This window comes from Mesoplodon mirus, assembly GCF_964341445.2.
Source record: "Mesoplodon mirus genome assembly, chromosome: 13".
Lineage (NCBI taxonomy): Eukaryota > Metazoa > Chordata > Mammalia > Artiodactyla > Ziphiidae > Mesoplodon > Mesoplodon mirus.
Genome location: NC_138989.1, coordinates 7317322 through 7325125, shown reverse-complemented (window position 1 = coordinate 7325125; position 7804 = coordinate 7317322). Strand labels below are relative to the sequence as shown.

Below are 7804 nucleotides of genomic sequence, written 5' to 3'. Positions count from 1 at the left end.
AGATTCAAAGCAGGAAGACATTGCAGGAATACCTTAGTCAACTTATTTCCATTTTCCTTTTTATATATGCACAAGAGTGACATAGGAAATTTATAACTCCGAGACTAAAAAAAAAAAAAAAAATCTGAGACTACCAGTATCCGTTGAAATTTTAAAGTGATAAGACGTTTGCCATAGTGGGTGCACATTCTTTTCCTGTCTTTGTGGCATATAAAGTAACGATGCATCTTCTGTCAGATGATATTTGGACTTGGCTTAAGACAGTATGGCCCAGGTCAGCACGAGGCTTGACAGTTCCCTGAGCAAACTTACTTCAGTTGCTTATATAACGAGCATTACCCCAGGTAACCCAGAAGGTCCCAAGTAACGCAGAGTCAGACAAAAGTTGGACAAGAAACAGTGATTAAGCTCAAATCCTTGTGGGCTGTGAAAGAACACACCCCAAATCCTGGGTTAGAAACAGAAAAGGGGGTGATTTGCCTCAAGGGTCTACAAGATCCCTCACTGTTTTATTTATTTATTTGGCCACACGGCACGGCTTGTGGGATCTTAGTTCCCCCACCAGGGATTGAACCCGGGCCATGGCAGTGAAAGCCCCAAGTCTTAACCACCAGACCGCCAGGGAATTCCCCCTCACTGTTTAAAAAAGAAAAAAAGTGAATTATTTAGGTATTTGCTTTAAGGCTGACGATCTTTAATATACTGAAGCACCGACTAGCCTTTATCCCAGTGTTTCTCAACCCCTTTTCCTTTATTGCCCCTCCCCCAGTTACCTTTTCAGACTCTTTTTTTCTAATTGTCCCGCTCCGTGAATTTTTTCTTATTGTGATAAAATATACATAACATAAAATTCACCATTTTAACTATTTTCAAGTGGCATTAACTATTGATACCTTCACAGTGTTGCGCAACAAATACCACTGTCTGGTTCCAGAACTTTTTCATCACTCCAAACAAAAACCCCAAACCCATTATTATGCAGTCACATCCCATTCTCCCATCCCCCCAGGTCCTGGAGACCATTAATCTACTTTCTGTCTCTGTGGATTTGCCTCTTTTGGACATTTCCTATAAACAGAATCATAAAATACGTGGCCTTTTAGTTCTGGCTTCTTTCCCTCAGCATAATGTTTTTGGGGTTCATCCATGTTGTATATGTATCAGTACTTTATTCCTTTCTATGGCTGAATAATATTCCATTGTACGTATGGATGGATGGACCACATTTGTCTATCCATTCATTTAGTAGATAAACATTTGGGTTGTTTCCACCTTTTAGCTATTGTGAATAGTATTGCTATGACCATTTGTGTTCAAGGGTTTGTTTGAACATCTTTTTCAGTTCTTTTGGGTATATTCATAGGAGTGGAATTGCTGGGATCCTACGGTAACTCTATGTTTACGTTATGAAAGACCCACCAAGCTGTTCTCCACAGTGGCGGCACCATTTTGCATTCCCACCAGTGATATATGAGGGTTCCAATTTCTCCACATCCTCACCCACACCTCCCCCCGCCCCCCCATGAAAGGTTAATAGCACACATATACCACATATGTTTGTGTACTGTAGCCCTTTTGATGGCAGACTTTGTGTCTAACGGAAATATTTGCAGGGGATCATAGACTCAGAAGCCTGCAGGAATTTATATAAACACTGCTGGCTTACCAAAAACACATCTGCCAGCCCTTAGGGCCAGCAGGCTGCCAGGCTGCAGACACGGATTGACTTTATTTTATTAAAATATGTATAGGGTGGATGGAGCATCATTCATTCCATCGTTCCCCTTTTCCTTTTGATGGGCATTCATTTTGTGACCAGCTTCCTACCACACATACAAAAAAGCAGTGTTCCAATCAACATCCTTGTCCTTAAGTATTGGTATTTTTATTTTTTTGGGACGGATTCCCAGGAGTTGGATTAATGGGTCAAAGGGTTTCATTTCCATTTTAACAGATGTTGCCAGATTGCTTTCCCAAAGGGCTGCAAAACTTCACATGTACCAGAGTGGCCTTTTCTCCATATTCCTGCCAGCACTTGAGAGCATTGCTCGTTTTAGTTATGTCAGTCAGTCTAATGGACGCAATGTCTTATTGCTTCTTTAATTTGCATTTTTCTGACCACTGTTGAATTTGAAGATCTTTACATTCGTTTGTTGGCCATTTGGTTTTGCTCCTCTGTAAATAATCTGTTCATAATCTAAGTCCATTTCTGTCTTGGTTGTTTGTCTTGTTCAGGTCAATTTGTAAAAGCTCTTTAGATAGCATCCATTTGACCTTTGGCTTAATTGCAGAGAAGGGATTAAGAGCATCGTCCTCTGGGGCGGGCTGCTAAGGGTCGCATCAGAACTTAGCCCCTGACTGGCTATGTGACCTCAGCAAGTCATTCAACTTTGCCTCACTTTACTCATCTGTGAGGTAGCGGTCATCATCAGCATTGTAATTCCTACCTCATGCTGTTCTTCTAGACACCAGTGAGTTAATACAAGTCAATAGGATGGCGCATGGCACACAGTAAGTTAGTCAACTGCAGTTGGTGACTATTATTTGTATTACAAATATTTTTCCAGCTCCATCATTTGCACTGGCTTTATTTTTGGTATCCCTTGTCACATAAAACATTTTAATGTTGACATAGTCAAATACCCATCTTTTCTTTCATAGCCTCTGAGTTCCCAGGATTGGTTAAGAAGATCTCTCCATTTCCTTCATGATGAATTTCCTTGTTTTGGGGGTTTTTTTTTTTGAAGTTTAAAATTTTTTATTTTATATACAAAGAGTTAGTATTGTTTCTGAGGAAGGTAGATATGCTGGATGACCCATTCAAGAAGTTCACACTTAGTCCAACTTAATGAAGCCGATGTCCTTCCCGTACTGGCGGAAACACTGGCGGCACATATTGAGGCTGTATTTCTGGATCAGATTGTGCCGGTTTGGGCCAGTTTGGGCCGGTTTGAGCAGACACGACAAGAGCTAGAACCCTGGCCAAAATTTTTTGGATGCTTCCAGTGGAGCTGCTGGTGACCCATGTTGCTTTCTTGGCTGCAACTAGGCAAAAGGAAATTTCCTTGTCCTGATAATCGTAGGCCTATAACTCACCATGTCCCACACTGAGGTGCACTGTCCTCCCAGCTCCTAGATCTGTTTCCTCCTCTTCGCCCTCATCCCTCCGAGATGAGACCTTTAGAACACTTTCACTTCCTCCCTCCCCTCCTTTCCTTTCCCATCTTCCCCACTGAGACCCATGAGACCCTTTACCTCCCCACCCCCACTCACCAATCTCTGAGATTTGGCTGAAATAATTTAGTATTTGTTAGAACTCCCTTGGAGGAGGTCCATTTGGTTTCAAGACTCCTTCTCTGTTACACAAATCCCTCTCTGGATCCACTTAGATGTAAGACGTCACATGCCTATGTTCTTTTTTTTAATTTATTTATTTTTAAAAATTTTTTAATTTTTGGTTGCATTGGGTCTTGTGCGGGGTTCTCATTGTGGTGGCTTCTCTTGTTGCAGAGCACGGGCTCTAGGTGCATGGGCTTCAGTAGTTGTGGCACACGGGCTCAGTAGTTGTGACACGTGAGCTCTAGAGCTCAGGCTCAGTAGTTGTGGCACTCGGGCTCAGAAGTTGTGGCTCGTGGGCTCTAGAGCGCAGGCTCAGTAGTTGTGGCGCACGGGCTTAGTGGCTCCACGGCATGTGGGATCTTCCCGGACCAGGGCTTGAACCCGAGTCCCATGCATTGGCAGGGAGATTCTTAACCACTGTGCCACCAGGGAAGCCCCTGTCTATGTTCTTAACACTGTTTTCTCTTTTGTTTTCTTCTTCTTTTAGTTTTCTTTTCAGGTTTTGTTGTAGTTTGGTAAGTCTTTTCTCAAGTCATTTCCTCAGATGAAGACCTGGGAGTTACATTCTCTGAATCCTTGGGTATCCTTGACTCGTCTCCTTTTGCCTCAAAAGATGGAAAGTATTTTGAAAACTGGATAGAGGATTCTTGGCTTGGAGTCCTTTCTCTCTTCTGTAGATACTGGTCCACTGTCATCTTTCCATAGCATAGATGAAAATCTAATGCCAGTCTGACTTTTTTCCTTTGTGAATATCTTCTGCTTTCTGCTTGACACCTGTAAGATGGTTATCTTTCAGGTTTGGGAATTTTACCAGAATATGCCCACATATGACTCTTATCAGACCAGTCTGGAGCTCAGTGAGCCCTGTCAATCTGCAGTCTCTGATCTTTAGTAATTTCAGTAAATTTTCTCCTATTATTTGTTGATCTGTTGCTTATTCTTGTTTTGGAACTCCTATTGTGTGTTCATTCATTCTTCAGGAGCTGTCCTCCAACTCTCTTATCTTTCCCCACAGATTTCTATTTCTTTATCATTTTGCTCTATGTTTTGAGGCATTTCTTGCACTTGGTCTCCCAGAGTGTTCATTTGGATCTCACTAGAGATTTTATTCACCTTTTGTTACCAAACTTGGGTTTGGCTGCTCGCCACTCAAAAGCCAATACTCAAGAGACAAGTGTTGGTTGGAAAGGAAAACTTGCTTTATTCAGGAGGTCGGCAACCTGGGGAGAAGACAGACTCATGTCCAAAAACCAGTTCCAAAGATTCTGCTTGACCAGGAAAGTTTTTAAAGGGAAATCATTTGGGGATGGGGTCAGAGCCTTCATCACCTCCCACTGTGTGCAGACTTTCTTCTGATTGGTTGGTGGTGAGGTAACAGGGCGGTGTCCCAGGAATCTTGTGCTCAGCCTGAAGTTACCATCCTCCACCTGGGTGGGGGTCTTAGTTCCTGCAGAAGAACTCAAAGATATTGTTCTGTGTATCCCTTGAGGGGGAACCAGGACCCTGCTCCAAGGCCGTACTATTGTCTCCTGACTGCTCCTCCTTTGTTTCTGCATCCCCTCCCTCCCCTGATTAGCAACTGTTTGAATCTGCCCTTTGGAACTCAGGGGAGGTCAAGGAGGCTGAATAAAGCCTATTTCCTACAAACAAGAAACAGGGGACACAGAAAGGATTTGAACCCGGGAGGTCCCCACAGGGTCCTACTCTGTTTCATTAGTATCAAATCCCACAGGTGAATGGCTCAGTCCCACAAGACTGTTGGACTCAACCTCAGAAGAACAAACAGTCAAAAACCAGATGGGGAAGAAAGCCTGTTTAAGGTCCCCTGCCCAAATCGTCCTACCTCAATTTTTCCAACATTGTAATGGCATTTCTTCATTTAAAAAGTACATCATGGGGGGCTTCCCTGGTGGCGCAGTGGTTGGGAGTCCGCCTGCCGATGCAGGGGACACGGGTTCGTGCCCCGGTCCGGGAGGATCCCACGTGCCGCGGAGCGGCTGGACCCATGGGCCATGGCCGCTGGGCCTGCGCGTCCGGAGCCTGTGCTCCGCGACGGGAGAGGCCGCAGCGGTGAGAGGCCCACGTACCACAAAAAGAAAAAAAAAAAAAAAACCATCATGGGAACTCCCTGGCAGTCCAGTGGTTAGGACTCTGTGATTTCACTGCTGAGAGCCTGGGTTCAATCCCCAGTCAGGGAACTAAGATCCCTCAAGCTGAGTGGTGCATGGCCACACACACACACACACACACACACAAATAATAATGATATAGAGATAGAAAGTAGATTGATATTTTCCAGGAGCTGGGGCAGCTCTATGGGGCATGACTGACAATAGACACGGGGGATTTTGGGAGGCGGGATGATGAAAAAGTTCTGGAAATAGACAGTGGTGATTTTTGCACAAGTTTGTGAATATACAATAATAAAAATGGCTGAACTGTACTATTTTTTTTCTTTTTTAGATTTATTTATTTATTTATTTATTTTTTGGCTGCGTTGAGTCTTCGTTGCTGTGCACGGGCTTTCTCTAGTTGCGGTGAGTGGGGGCTACTCTTTGTTGCACTGCGCGGGCTTCTCATTGTGGTGGCTTTTCTTTGTTGCTGAGCACGGAGTCTATGTGCATGGGCTTCAGTAGCTGTGGTTCATGGGCTCTAGAGCGCAGGCTCCGTAGTTGTGGCGCACGGTCTTAGTTGCCCCGTGGCATGTGGGATCTTCCCGGACCAGGGCTTAAACCCGTGTCCCCTGCACTGGCAGGTGGATTCTTAACCACTGCACCACCAGGGAAGCCCCTGAACTGTACTTTAAAAGGATGAATTTATCATTTCTCAGCCTTTTGTCTAAGATCAAGCGTCAGTATCTGTTTTTAGTCCGTGGTTTTAGTCAGTGAACTGTGGCTGAGGGCTGGAGGACAGCATCCTCAGGGAGTTGCATGGTGTCTTGGTTGCACAGATTGGGTTGCTGGGAATCCAGTCTGTGTCTGGAGCCAAGCTATGACCCAGGACAGCCTGGTCACCTCTGCCAGCATGCAGCCATACCCAGGGACCTGCTGTGGCATCCAGAATCACCTGGACCATCTCTCTTGGGAGTTTCTCCGGCTTCCCTCTACCAACTGGTTGGTCCTCCCAGATTCCATTTTCTTTAACTCTGTCAGTTATAAAGGATGGATCACTGGGCTGTTGAGATAGAGGGGAAGTGCTGGCTTAGTCCTCAATGGGAAAGACATAGGAAGGGCCTGGGCAGGAGTTTGAATTTTGTGCCCTGGCTGTCCTGCTGTTCTCAGGCTTTTTAGGCATGTATCTGAAATAAAGTCTCTTGAATTAAGAATATAAGAAAGTACACAAGATATTCAATAAAATAAATGACCTAAAAAAAAAAGATGAATCTTACAGCATGTGAATTATATTTCAGTATAAAATATCTGTAGCTGTAAGGATCCTAAGCCCAGGACCTCTGTCATCCTCTCTGCATCCCCAGCACCTGGCCAATGAGTGGGAAAGCTGGAATTTCAACCCAGAAACATCTAATTCCAAAGGCCATTCTCTTTCACCTCCACCCCACGTTGATACCAGGTAGCCTGGCAGCAAAGAACGTGCTGAGTTGGAACTCTATTCTTTTGATAATTGAAGGTTTTTGAGGTTAGGAAGAGGCATGGTTCAATTTTTGTTTTAGAAGGATAATTTTTAGGAGCTTTATGTGAATATTCTTTGTTAGAAATGATAACAGTAGATAAGACTATTCAGCAATTTTTTTCTGGATGGACTATAATAATTTTGGTTGTTCCGTTTAAAAAAAATTTTTTTTTGAAATCATGACTGAAATGTCAGCTTCTATGGGAACCTCAGAGAGCAGTGTGATTTTTTTTCTCTCATTCAGTTTTTTTAAAAATATGCATTTTAATGAATTTTGAGATTGGTTTCCATCATTAAACAAAAGATAGCTGGAGAGAGAGAAGAGGCAATTGGGCAATGTTTGCCTGTGAAAAGTCAACCTGTCTTTAATGTTATTCTTCTACTTTTTTTAAGTTGAATTTCTCTGCTGTGTAGCACAAGAGGCCTTATGTGAAATTCTATTCTAAGTTATAGGTGATAAGTGGTTTTAAATAAACACATATGGCATTCCAGCCGAGCTCTGAAACCACTGGCTGACAGCGGCATAGGACAAAGATGATCAGATGCTGTGCGAGTTTGCTCAGGCCACCTTATCAAAGTTTCACAGTCTGGGTGGCTTAAACAACAGAAATTTTATTTTCTCACAGTTCTGAAGGCCAGAAGTCCAAGATCAAGGAGTGGGTAGAGTTATTTGTTCTGAGACCTCTCCCCTCGCTTTGTAGACAGCCGTCTTCCCCCTGTCCTCACATGGTCTTCCCTCTGTGCACGTCTGTGTCCTAATCTCCTTTTTTTGTAAAGACACCAGTCCTATTGAATTAGGGCCCCACCCCTAATGACCTCATTTTAATTTAATTAC

The 7804-nt window shown here is 43.6% G+C and overlaps 1 pseudogene across 1 annotated transcript; it reads right to left on the bottom strand.

Moving 5' to 3' along the window:
- Window positions 1-2732: 2732 nt before the first annotated feature.
- LOC309814787 (small ribosomal subunit protein uS14-like) lies at window positions 2733-3026 on the bottom strand (annotated as a pseudogene). Its single transcript has one exon. The product of its transcript is annotated as a small ribosomal subunit protein uS14-like (transcript).
- Between the last annotated feature and the right edge of the window lie 4778 nt (window positions 3027-7804).